We start from the raw sequence: 13,391 nt of genomic DNA, 5'->3' as shown, positions 1-13,391 counted from the left end.
CTCAGGATGTTCCCCAGGCTGCCATTCCTCAGTCCCCAGGAACAAGCCAAGTATCCCTGAAATGAACTCACATCCCATCCCACATCCTGCTGCACATAAATTGGGCCAGGACTCCAGACTCAGCATCAAAGCACCAGGTGAGAGATCTGCCCAGATCCCCATCCATCCAGACTTGACAGAATCCCTCAAATAAATAGAGTCCCAGCCCCTTCCGGACCTTCAGTGGAGTATGATCTGGGAGGGCTTTACAGACTCTCCAGTATCCCTTCAACAGAAATGGATTTAGACCCAAAGACCACGAGGACACTTGCCCAAATGCCAACCCCTGACCTCCAGGCTCTCCTTGGGAGACCTCACCTAAATACTGTCCAGGCCTGCACTGTGCCCCATCCTCCACTGTCCAGCTGTGTTCCAGGCCAGCTCCTCCAAACAGGCTTCCTGAGATTAGACAATGAACAGTGGAGCCTCAGGTTCACAACAGTTCCCTCATTCCAGCCTCCTGAGAAGCCAGCCCCTCATGGTCAGAGTCCTCACGTCTTAAAGAGTTCTGAGGAACGCTGTCCCTATATCCTGGCGTATCCACGTGCGGCACCTTTTGGTCAACTCTGCCTCTGAGCAGAGTGACCAGGGGTGACAGAGGAGACAGCCTCCAGCCTCAGGTGTTGTGGAAGGGACTGTTGGATTGAGTAGGGAGGGATGCATGGAACACCTAAATACCTCCCAGAGAGTCCTATCCTTCCTCCTCTTCATAGAAGGGAACCAAATGATGGTCCCACCCTCCGTTGGTTTGTTGGTTCACAACCTCAGGAGTTCCTGGGTAAAATTTGAAGTTGGCCTCCACACATGGAGGTCAGGGAAAGACCGAAGAAAAGAGAAGACCACTCCAGATTGGTAGGTTACAGTTTTAATAAGCAAAGGGAACTTACATGCAAGGCATGACTTGGGCAGCTGCAAAATGAATCAATCTGAATACCAGCCACCAGGATCTTTGTATAGAGGCCTTAAAGGGGTTCAGTCACATTTACCATTGGATGGTCTCAGCATGTTGCACTCTCAAAGCTGCATCCTTGAAATGGTTTCTAGTATGGGCACAGTGGGCAGAACATACATTCCAAGGACAGGGAAGGGGCGAGGAGCTTTCTACAGCCTGGGTCATGTCCTCTCAGTGACCTCCTCCAACACCCTCATGACCTCACCTAACCCTAATTACCTCCAAGAGACCCCATCTGTAAACATCATCACACTGGAGGGCAGGGCTTCAACATAATGAGTTTGGGGAAGAGGGACACAGTTCAGTCCATAGTACCATGTCACTGGTTGAATGTTCTAGAGCCCAAGTTAGTGGAAAAACCATGTGGTTGCTGAAGAGAGTGGAACTGGGGCATGGGGCTCTCCTAGGGAGACCTTGGGCACACGTGCAGGGTTTCAGGTGGAAACTCTGCTCGTACATGTGCCAGGTGGGGCAGAGATTGGTTCTGTGAGGGGCACAGGCCAGTCAGTGTCCTGTGCCCATGCATGGCCAATGTCACTGGGCATCACTGAGTGTCCACAAATCAGGTGAAGACTCAGCCATCAGAGTGTGCTCCTCAGCAACCCCTACACCAAACGATGCTGACTCTAGCTCTCTCTGACCACCCTGACCAGAGGAGATATGCAGGCATTTAATGAGGAACTGCAATGTGACATCAGTGTTTGGGTGAGCCGAGCCTCACATCCAGAACAGACGCAAACACCCTAAAAGGAACCCATAAAACTTGACTATGCTCTCTGGAATTCCAGAGCCAACCTTCATTCTTTCCTCCATCGGCTAAAGTCTTTCTTCCTCCATAAATACCGGAATGAAATGATCCCTGACTAAGCGAGCATTCATACTTTCTCAGGAAGAGAGCTCCTTCAAAGAGTGACTGTGAACTTCCCTCAGGAGTATGCGGGCATCCTGATCCCTTCTCTGAGGACTCCGAACAGAGACATGGCACTTAAGACGAGAACCTGGTGTCTGTGGGTGAGTCTGTGTTGCCCTGTGTGTGAGGATCTGCCCTGGAAATGACTTGAGATCTGCCGGGACACAGAGCTCTGGGGCCTCTAAAATGTGTAACTGAGTCTGGATGTCAAGGTCAGCAGCCCATGGATTTTCATCACAAACTCACTGTTTGTGTTCTTCATCCCCCACTTTCTACCTCTGGGTTGTTCTCTTCACTTTCAACATGGCATGCTGAGAGTATTAATATACACATCCACACATGAACATACTTTCATCATGAAAGCAATGAGACAAATGGTATTTGAGCATTCCAAAGGCCTCAGCAGAACCTCAGGACAAAAGGCTAACAAATGTCTCAACACTGGGGGGCACCATATTCAGACTTCACACATTACACCCCCTCGTGTGCTCACATTCCCCACGCGGGAATCAGATTCTCCAAGCTTAAGCTCCTTCATTCCACCACCCTAGAGCCAACAGAACAACTGCTCCATTCCACAGGAGCTCCCTACTTTGAGTCATAGCACGTCTCTGCTCTCAGCTGGAGGCTTCCAGATGTTAGGACATTCAGGGTACTTGATGGGCAAATGTACTAGAACCAGAGACATCCCCAGGAGGGAAGGCATCATCATCCCTGGGTTGATGTGGGCACAGGCACCCCTACACATGCATTCCAGTCTACAGGGGCCACCTACCCACCAGGCCATCAGAGTGACCCCCATCAAAATTCTATCCTACAGTCATTATGATTACATAGGGTAGTGTTTCTAAGGAATGCCTGGAAAATGGTTTTTCACTGTAATAATAATATAATGAAAACAGAAATAGAAGAAATTATTTCAATTCAGTCTCATTTCTTTTCTTTTCACTCCTCAGCTTTCATCGGATCTAATTCCCAGCCAGGGAAAGAGATTCAGAGGTGTGGGAAGACCTTGGTTTACTAAGACACCATCTTACGGGCTCAGCTTTTCATAAGGAGCTTCCAAATAATACACATCGACATGTGCACCCAAGAAAAATCACTTCAGTCGATTTATGGCCTCCCAAAGCACTCCGTATAAAGCAGAACCCAGAGGATTTGATGGAGGAGGTGGCTTGGAGGCTGGATGGCTTACACTGGTGGAACTGTATCACTTGACTTCCATGTAAAGAGAGAGGGGGATAAAGAAAGACTAAATGGGGGAGAGGTTCATGTACTGGGATTCCTTGATCCCTTCTTAATCTGTGCCCAGCTCCTCACAGGTATGAGAGGAGTGAGGTGAGTTCAGATTAAGTAATCTCTGCCCTGGAGACCAGGAGGGATCGTGGGTAGGGCTCCCCCAACTCGCTCCATATGAACTCCACAGTATTTACTGTTGCCCTGCCTGAGAACGTTATCTTCCAGAATTTAAACCCATTTGAGCCCAAATATTTAATATTAAAAAAATGTAAAACTAGAGAAATAGGTGTTACGAGAAAACCAGAAAGGTTCTTCTCTGGAAATAATCTTTGAGAAATCCTGCAGCCTGAATAGTTGGGATTTAGTCTTGCCAAATTCCCTCTAGCATGAACATCAGAATTCACAAAGGAAACAGATGAAGATTTTCACTCACACACTTTCCATTAGGATTTATTAAGGGTATAAATGAGGCAACTAAACTTTGAAAATCCAGTTTCACTATACTTTTTGGTGTTGTCAAAAAAGAGACGTTTCAGTGAGATGTATACAGAAATAATGAAAAATTAATACTTGCCCATACTCGACACAAAACATTGGGAGACAGAAAAAAAAAAAACACAGATTAAAAAAACCCTGATTTTTCAAAATTAAAAATGCTCTTTCGAGTAGTACCTCCGGAATAAAGAAAAATGTGAAATTACAACAGATTCAGGAAATACTAACTCCGGCAACTTGCAGAATGGCCTGCACATCAATCAGTCTTAAAGGTATGTGAATTTATCAACCTCAAGCCCTGCGCAGTAACACGAGGGCCTCAGCCGACCATCCTCACGGCCCAATCCTGGGCCCGTGTGTCCCTCTGCCTCCCCGCGAACAGGGAGGAGAAATGTTAGAAATGTTAGCTACCCTCCGCGGTGGTCCGGCTGAACCCCTGGGTTCGCACAAGTGAATTCAGCGTTCACACTCGTTCTACCGGAAAGGAAACCACAATTTGATAGGCGGAGCCGCAGACGCCCCTGCCCCGCCCACGCCGCCGCAGGGGTGTCCCCGCAATCCGAGCGCCTCTCGCGGTCCGCGGGACTCTGGCACGCACGAAGGGTTATTTAAGCCGTTCTCACGCTGTTGCGAAGGAAACAACTCCTCATTCGGTATTACCGGCGCGCCAACGCTAAGCTTTTACCTTAGCGTATCTGAGTCATTTAACGTGGCGTAGGGTGGGCAGCCCGGCGCCACAGGCCACCTCGCCACCTGGAGGCAAACGCCGGGACCCAAGCTCCGGGCGGAAGAACTTGCAGAACGGAAACGCCCTGGGGGCGGGGCGGAGGCTTGCATAAGCCACACCCAAGCCCTTCCTTCCAGACCCCGCCCCGTCCGAGGTCCCCGTTTCCGGCCGACCCGGATGCAGATTTCCCAAACGGAAGGGCTCTTTTCCCGGTGCGGGTTTCAGCGTTTCTAGTTGCAGCTGGCACGTTGATGGTCTGGGTGTTGCGGCCTCCACACCCGGAGTCCGGGCCCTCGCTAACTTGACAGTCCCCGCATCCGCCAGCCCCGCCCGCGGGGAGCCCGGCCTGGTCGGAAGACGTTGTGCTGCTGCACTGGATCCGCGTCTGTTTCCGGTAAACTGCCTCCCAGGCCGTTTCGCCCGTTTTTCTGCCTCCGTTCTTTTCACCGTCTCTCCCTGGCCCCCGCGCGTGTCAAGGCCCCACTGGCGAGGTGCATTCTCGCCCTTCGCGGTACCGAGGGGGCAGCACCACGACGCCCTGCTCTCCGGATCCTGCAGACCCCAGCCCCCTCCTGAGTTCCTGTCTCCCTTCTCGCGTCTTTCTGGGCCCGGCCCTGCTGGTCCTTGGGCTCTCCACAGTCAGTTCCTCAGGGAGGCCCTGAGTCCCTTGCTGGGGCTTTCACCTGCCCCTGTCCTGTGGCACCCCTTGTTCTGTCCCGTCCCATCCTGCTGGCTGTGCCTGTCAGGTATTGTTTACATTCCCGATGAGCCAGCACAAAGCGTGCTTCTGGACAGGGGCATCTTCATTCTGTTCCTGTGAATGTGAAGGTGGGGCCGGGGGATAGGGGAAAGAGAGAGACCAGGGAGAAGCAGGGAGCTACAGCCAAAGAGAGTGATGAGAAAAAGCAGCTGTGAAATTGAGGAGAGGGAAGTGGGTCCGATGGGCTTTGAAAGACCAAATAAGAGTGAGAGCGTGACATGAGCTAGAAGCAGTGGAATAAATGAAAGTGGCAAAAAAAGGATCAGCAGAGAGATGGAAAAGAGCAGAAGGGAGAGAGGAGTCGAGCAACAGTAGCAATGGGGGCAAAAGAAGGGTAGATCCCAAATTCATTAGAATTTTGTTTTTAATTCCCAATGTATATTCCCTCTTAAATATGTCAGAGTCAGATGATGAGGTCTTAATGGTTTTATAGTCTGTTATTATATGTTGAAAGTATTCTTTGGTGCTTAGTAAATAATTGTACACTATTTCAGTGTGCCCTTGATTAAGGATATTGGCAATTTTTTATATTAACAGTCAAAACCTAGTTTAACCAATTAGTCTAATATTCCACATCTTCTCTTTCTTCTTATGTGATCTTTTAACCTAGTGGGCTGTGAACTAGTTCCCAGTCAAGTGTGTATCTATTTCCTTTGTCCTTTCTCTGGAAATGACCAAGGATGGGTTGGATTGTTGTGGGACTTTGTTGAAAGATAGCCCATCTGTTCATAATTGGATAAATTACTCAGCTGCTTCTATTGACCTTCTTCCATGGTTTTCAGTGCTACTAATTAGGTCTTCTTAATTACCTGTTTTTTGGTAGTTTAATCTGATGTTCTGGAAAAGAGGAATTAAATACTTGAGATAGTGATTAAAACCATGAAAGAGAAGCAGCTCTTGCTCAGGTGTATGATATGTGATCTATAAATTTTAGGGGTAGGGGTGAGAAGTGCAAGCCTTACCACTGTCCCATCCAGGCCGTGTCTTTCCTGTGAGGAGAGTTCTGCTCTGCTGGCCTCTCCCACCGACCCCTTCACCTGCCCCAGTACACATGCAGGGAGTCACGGGGCAGTTTGATGGGAAAGGTCCCAGGCTTTTTTTTTTTTTTGTCTTTTCTTTTTTTAAGTTTATTTATTGTGAGATAGCACATGAGCCCGTGTGAACAGGGGAGAGGCAGAGAGAGAGGGATAGAGAGAATCCCAAACAGGTTCCACGTGCTGTCAGTGCAGATCCCACACGGGGCTCCATCCTCCAAACCTCGAGATCATGACCTGAGCTGAAATCAAGAGTTGGACGCCAGACCCACTGAGCCAGCCAGGTGCCCCCGGACCTAGGCCCTTTTAGCCAAATAGAGAACAAAAGCATCTCTCCAAGGAGGAGGAAGGAGGAGGTGCTTTGCTCTGTAAAGGGAGCCTGTAGAAGGAATTAGAGTGCTCTTTGGGGAGTTAAGGGTCCTGGAATGGGGGAGAGTTTGAGAAGCTCTGACCCTGTGCTCAGCAGGTATTAGCAGAGACTGGGGTCTTTGTCTTCAAGGGACCGTCAGTCCAGTGTGTAGACTCACCACTGCCACGGACCGTGTGGGCTTCACTGGGATAGGAGAGTGTTCTGAAGAAATGAGCAGAAAAGCCCGACTGTTGATCTTCACGGAGGAGCATAATCCTGCTGAATCCCCGTTATTTCAGCGTGCAGCGGAGGACTGGCTTTGCCACAGAGTGAATGCCTTCTCCTGGATGTGTGTCTGCAGTGCAGGGAGGGGCTGTGCTGTTTCGAAGCCCCGAAAGCCATCGCCACGCTCAGGAGTGAGGGAGTGACTTTCAAGACGGATCTTGGCTGAGAAAGAAGTTTTTCATGTGTTCTTTTTTAATTCCTGACCTGAGGAATCATGTGAAATCATGACCTGAGCCAAAATCAGGAGGTCACTTGACCAGTGAGCCACCCAGGTGCCCCTGCTTTCTTTTTTTAATTCAAGATTTTTAATCCAATCAAGATCGGAAGATACTGCAACGTTTAAGTTCTGGGAGGATCAAATAGAGAGGAATAGTGGAAGTTATTATTATTTTATAGGTAATAACATAAAATTCATGATATGGCAGGAAATAACAGGACCCAAACATAAAGTTGGAGGTAAAGAACCTAGCTAAGATTAAAAGTTATTCCTCACCTTTTACGGAGAAGATGGCATAAACACCAGGTACGACTGCAGGAATACTTTACAATTTAACAGTTGAGGGGCACCTGTGCGGCTCAGTTGGTTACGTGTCCAACTTCGGTTCAGGTCATGATCTCGCGGTTTGTGGGTTCGAGCCCCATGTCGGGCTCTGTACTGACAGGTCAGAGCCTGGAGCCTGCTTCAGATTCTGTGTCTCCTTATCTCTCTCCCCCTCCCCAGCTCACACTCTGTCTTTGTCTCTCTCTCTCTCCCTCCCTCCCTCCCTCCCTCCCTCTCCCTCTCCCCCTCCCTCTCTCTCTCCCTCTCTCTCTTTCTCCCTCCCTCTCTCCCTCCCCCCTCTCAAAAATAAACATTAAAAAAATAATAAAATGAGATGAACAGTTGAAAGCATCTACCTCCAAAATTACCTACCTTATTTGTGAAATAAGTTACCAACCATCTGATGAATGAAAGAGGAAGGACAAGTCTATGGAAATTCATCTGTCATAGCTAAATTTTGAAATAGCATTTATTTTGCATGGGAGTTAGAATTTACATGCAAGACCTAACACGATTGCCAGGTATTTTTGAGAAATGACCAAAATGACCTGAGATACAGTTGTGTATTTACTGTGCTGTCTACTGGAATTATTTCATTGTGAGAGGCAGAAATTTTCAGCCAAAAGATTTTCTCTGCAGACATAGAGATTGCACTTAAATGTATAATTCAGTTGTGAATGAGATGGCGGTGAAAGTATTTACTGCATTGTGCTCTGTATTAATATTTTATTTATTTTCCCACTAGTCAAAAGATAAAGTATAAGGCTGGCTTCCCATTTTAATTATAAATTAATAAATTCTTAACATGTTCTTGAAAGCCCCCTAACACTCTCCTCCTCCACCCTAGTAACATAGTTTATGTATGCTGCATCATAATATATTTGCAGATTTTCATATTTATTCGGCTTTCATCTTATCTTCAAGCCCACATTTCCCCCAGGGAGTTTGAGGTTTGTGTCCATGGAATCCCAGGGTGTCTGCTTCCCTCCTGTATCTGTCTTTAGACATTTGTTGTATCAAAGCAGCATCTTAAATCTGAATTTTACTGTTAGCAGTAATCAGTCCCCCATTCTCATGTCCTGTTTTTGACTATTTGTGTCCCTTTTCCATTTTTGTCTTTAATCTGTTTCATTATTTTGACTGCCTACTCCAAGGTTTTAGAGCTGTGCTATCCAATAAAGTAACCACTAGTGACATGTGCTTATTAAATTTAGATTAATTACAATTAAATAACTAAACTTAAGACCCTCAGTAATGCTAGCCAGATTTCAGGTGTTCTTTTTTTTTTTTTTTAAGTTTTAAAATTTTTTCAAAAGTTTATTTACTTTTGAGAGAGCATGAGTGAAGGAAGGGCAGAGAGAGAGGGAGACACAGAATCCGAAGCAGGCTCCAGGCTCTGAGCTGTCAGCACAGACCCCAATGCGGGGCTCCAACCTGCGAACCGCAAGGGCATGACCTGAGCCAGAGTTGGATGCTTATGTAACTGAGCCCCCCCAGGCGCCCCAGATTTTAGGTGCCCTTTAATGACATGGATCTGATTGCTGCTGTGTGGATAATGTAGGTAACAGAGCATTTCCTTCATCACAGCAAGTTCCACCGAACTTCTTGTTCTACATCTTAGGTTTTTACTGGACTTTTTTGGCTTACAAGTAATTTCTTTTCTGCCTCTCCCTATTCCCTTTAATGGGTTTCCTCAAGTAGTTTTTTCATTTTATTTCTTTTCTTGAGGTAGGTGCTTATATCATTTATTTAATCTTTAATTAATTAAATATTTAAGATAAAATTTTCTGTGAATATTGCTTTAGTTTGTTCCATTGGTACATTTATATATGTATAGGGACATTGCAGATTCCTTTTTTTTTTTAATGCGAGGTTTTCCTCCGTCCTTGTCACAAGCCCTTTGTATTCAGGGACCGTTGTGCACTGTAAAGGGAGATCTTCTCTTTGGGAGTGTGATGCTTTCATATATGAAATTCTAGAATAATTATAAATTTCATTCTATTTTCACCTTTTCTGAACAGCTTTGGATGTACTGGATGTTAAAAATTATGAAAGGTTGGATTTTGATTTGTGATCAAATGAGCTGATAGGTTTTTCCATTTACAGTATTAATTTGAAAGATACAGTTGTTCTAGTTTTATACTTCTTCATACTTAAAGTTATTTTCCTGTACTCTGTGCCTTTACTTTCCAATCTGTGTATTGCTAGAAGGTTAGAGGCAAGAAGGCAAGACTCTCTTGGTTAACCTGTAAACTGCCGTCTCCCCAGCACCTGGAATAGCTCGGCCCATCACTGGTCTTGGGATTTGAGGGAGCTCACTTAATAATATCATTTCTTCAGACTGCACTTCGGAAAGAAAAGGAAACACAGGTGAATGGGAATAGATACCAGTCATTTTTTTGGCACATCTGTTGGAGAACCTGGTTTTGGAATGGAGAAAACAAATGTTGCACCCCAGACCTAAGCAGCTATGTTCAGATAGCCTGGGAAGGACTGGGAAATCTTAATGGTTAGTTAGCAGTGCTCTAAAAAATAGTGAGGTGATACTGAGGATGCAGAAGGCCTTCTTCCCAGTGACCCTTTAAGAGATCTCGAGGGAGGGGCTGAGCTGTGTAATCACCCATCCTAAAGTCATCAAAGACATGTCACTATTCCTGGTTGGGTGGGAAGTTGGTTAGTATAGTGTTGTGTGAATGAATGGATAACTTGGAACTGTTAAATAGGTTTTATTGGTTCTAAAGTTGGCTTATATAGCTATATTAATTAATTAATTATTTATTTATTTATTTATATTCATTTTTGAGAGACAGAGAGAGAGTGTGAGCAGGGGAAGGGCAGAGAAGGAGACACAGAATCCGAAGCAGGCTCCAGGCTCTGAGCTGTCAGCACAGGGCCTGACCCGGGGCTCGAACTTGTGAACTGCGAGATCATGACCTGAGCCGAAATCCGGAGTCGGAGGCTTAACTGACTGAGCCACCCAGCTGTTCCCGTCCACGAATCTTTCTGAAATCCATCTCTTGTGATAGTTGAGGAAGAGTTTACTTGGTTGTAAGGTTAAAGGTCACAGTTGGTTCCCCACTTTGTTCAGTGAATGTCCTTTTATACCTCACTTGAGTTTTTACTATGATCCTCAAATCATTCTTCGTCTATGAATTACAGACTCTATGGGGATGGGGGCACTTTTGTTTTGTATTGCTGTATATATGTTTTTCCAAACAGTGCATTTTCACGCACGAATTGCTTTTTTGTATGTTTTAATACTTCTTTATTGAAATAATTCATAAAATTATTTTTTGTCATATTATTTCATTTGTTATCTTTACCACTAACATGGGTTTTCTAGGTTGTGGGCTTGTATTTCACAGCTTTCAATGATTTTTTATTTAATCCTTTTACCTTTTGCTCATTTTAAGCCTGTCTATGACATTAATGAGTGACTTTTCAGCAGTGTGTCTGTTCCTTTCTCTTCTCTCCCAATGTGGTCTCTTTTAAATGATTTTTTAATTTTATTTTTGAAAGTTTTGGAGTTTTGCCAAGTCATTTCCTTCTTCCCTTGTCTTGTAATCTCTTTCATCCTAATTCTGCTTTGAAGTCCTATTTTTAAGGTTTCTAATGATTTGTTGTCTATCCATTACTAAAATTATTGGATAGCTTCTAAAGATGTTTTGCTCCAAGCCACGGGATTCTTTGAATATTAATATTCAATTACTTTTTCACTCCTGCCTCTTTCTTTTTAATAGCTACTGTGTTGGTTACTTTTTTCATGTCATTTTTATGAAGTTGAATTCTTAAACCCAATGAATTCATGGCGGTAGTTTGCAGAAAAGTAAATGTCGGGGTTGTGCTATAGGAGGACCTCTTCCTGGCTCAAAATAATGACTGTTTACCACAGGACATTTGGAAAGTTTGTGGGACCTAGTTGGGAGTTTTCATAATATAAGAAATAATCAGCTACTGAGCTGCTTTTTATTTATGGTTCTTATTCATTCATGTCCCTCTTTGATGCCTACCACTTGGAAACACAGACAAAGCACAGTGATACGTAGGTAAAATTTTCCTTCCTACTCGTAGGACTTTCCTGTTCGTATGTGTAGGGATTCCCTGGATATCCCTAGATTTCCTTTGAATAAAAATTCTAAAGGTAGAACATAATTTTACATTTCAATCTAAATTTGTCTTGAAGGCAAAATCTAACATAATCCCACGGCCAGTGCGTTACTAGTTTCCTGAGATCTTCCTTCTCTCTCCTTGGACTCTCCCATATGCTCTGGATAACTCAGTTGGTAAACCATATTTATAGAAAATGTTTTGGGCATTGTGAAGTGTCCTGGATATTGGCTACCTTTCTCCAGTTATCAGATGCTTGCATTAATACAGAGTTTCTCTTCCAGATCTGAATCAAAGTTCTGTCCTCTCCACTGGGTGACTCATAGGAAAACAAGAGGATACAGTACCCAGAATCCAGCTGTCACCTCCCCAGAAATTTAAACACTTCTCCAGTTCCTCAGACCCTTCAACTCACCCCAGAAGGCAAAAGATTCAATTTCTCCATCATAGTACATGCATACAACGGGCAGAGAGCAAAGCTTGGTAATCACCTTGGCATTGCCTATCTCTGTGATGCTGAAGACATTCTCATCTCTGTGCATTACAGAAGAGATTCAGATTTCCAGGTGTGGACCAGTGTGCAGGGGAGGGGTGTTCCCACTGTTCTGAAGGGCAGGTACCTTGAAGCTCAAGAGAGGTACTCAGAAGGGTATAGAGTCTCAGTCCCAGTGCCCTAAAAGGGAAAATATTGGTATAAAAGCTTAGGGCAGAGTTGGAACAGGATATCCAACCACTTTCTGGCCTCGTAGCCGTGGAGAAGAACAGCAAGGGACCGGGGTGAAACTGGGGCTCTTGTCAGTCTTGGAGATGAATGCCAGTTTTCTTCCTCTACAGAGTTGGTAAGCTTTGGAAGATGCTAGTGGAGCATTCTGCACTATGGAGACATGTACGTGACACCTTACAGGGTACGTATGGACTCTGGGAAAATGCTTGAGGGGATCCGCTTTATGTGGATGGCAGCTGGGATGGCAGTTCTTACACAAAACCCATCTTGGGCCCTCCAGAGACTGTATATATGATGGCTCAGTGGAGCTTTGATACTGTCCAAGAGCCCTGAACAGCAGTCATTCCACTTTTTTTTTTTTAATCTTTATTTATTTTCAAGAGAGAGACCGACAGTGTGCAAGTGGGGGAGGAACAGAGAGAGAGGGAGACACAGAATCCGAACTAAACTCTAGTTGCGTGTCGCATACTTGAGGAAACTCCCAGTCACCAAACTTCCCCAATTCCTGGCAAGTCTAGAACTGCACAACTCTAAAATGTCCAAGTCCAAGTCATGGATCTTTGAGGAAAGTGACTTCTCTTCACTATTCTTCCAACACAACTTTGGCCTGGACCCTGTTCCTGTCTTCATGACAGGTAGGTGGTCACCTGGTCCAGGCTGAAGGCTCTGCATTTCGTGGGAGTAGTGGACATTTCCTTGAGTGTCAGGAAAGGGGCTCATGATGGCCCTCTCTGAGGTTGATGGGTTCCACCACCTAAAACTGGTGAACTTCTCAGCAGATGGATTCCTACAGGCAGTAGTCTGTATCTTCAGAAGCTTTAGAAACTCAGTAGGAGGAGAGCGAATGGTCTCATGAGCCAAGTATTGTCTCCACTAGAAAGGATGGATTCACTGCAGCCGCTGGAGCCACATATTCCTCCCACCACTGAAGCCGTGCCCTCTACTTGACACATGTGTGGTGGCCTCAGGCCCAGACCCCAAATCTTCAAGCTCCTGGAAGTCCATGCCCCATGTCAGAAGGGAGGATGCCAAGGCTTTTCCACAGGAAGTTCTGCGCTACTCTGGTCCCCTTTAGTTCCAGCCCAACCTTATCCCGAAGGGTGGAAGTGATGCCACAAAAGGACTCGGTCCCATTTCTCACCACCCTTACTTACAAACCATATGCCCTTTTTATCCTTTCTCTTCCTGCAAGTGGTTATCCATCTGGGGTTCCTATTTTTCTGAGACAT

At 45.5% G+C, this 13,391-nt stretch overlaps 1 protein-coding gene across 3 annotated transcripts in view; it reads left to right on the top strand.

Annotated features, from left to right (window-relative positions):
* The first annotated feature begins 4,480 nt into the window (after positions 1-4,480).
* Positions 4,481-13,391, top strand: part of LOC106976750 (zinc finger protein 705A-like) — a 30,063-nt gene continuing 21,152 nt past the window's right edge. Inside the window, exons 1-3 of one of the 3 annotated variants that reach the window (XM_053216242.1) lie at positions 4,481-6,963; positions 11,723-12,004; positions 12,273-12,343. The gene's annotated coding sequence lies outside the window, so the exon portion shown is untranslated. Of the gene's footprint in view, positions 6,964-7,608; positions 7,853-11,722; positions 12,005-12,272; positions 12,344-13,391 lie in introns of those variants that run through there. The other 2 variants (XM_053216244.1, XM_027077026.2) reach the window with 2 other exon arrangements.

Source organism: Acinonyx jubatus, chromosome B1 (genome assembly GCF_027475565.1).
Source record: "Acinonyx jubatus isolate Ajub_Pintada_27869175 chromosome B1, VMU_Ajub_asm_v1.0, whole genome shotgun sequence".
Taxonomy (NCBI): Eukaryota; Metazoa; Chordata; class Mammalia; order Carnivora; family Felidae; genus Acinonyx; species Acinonyx jubatus.
Note: the sequence above shows the minus strand (reverse complement) of the source record. Positions and strands in the feature narration are given on the sequence as shown.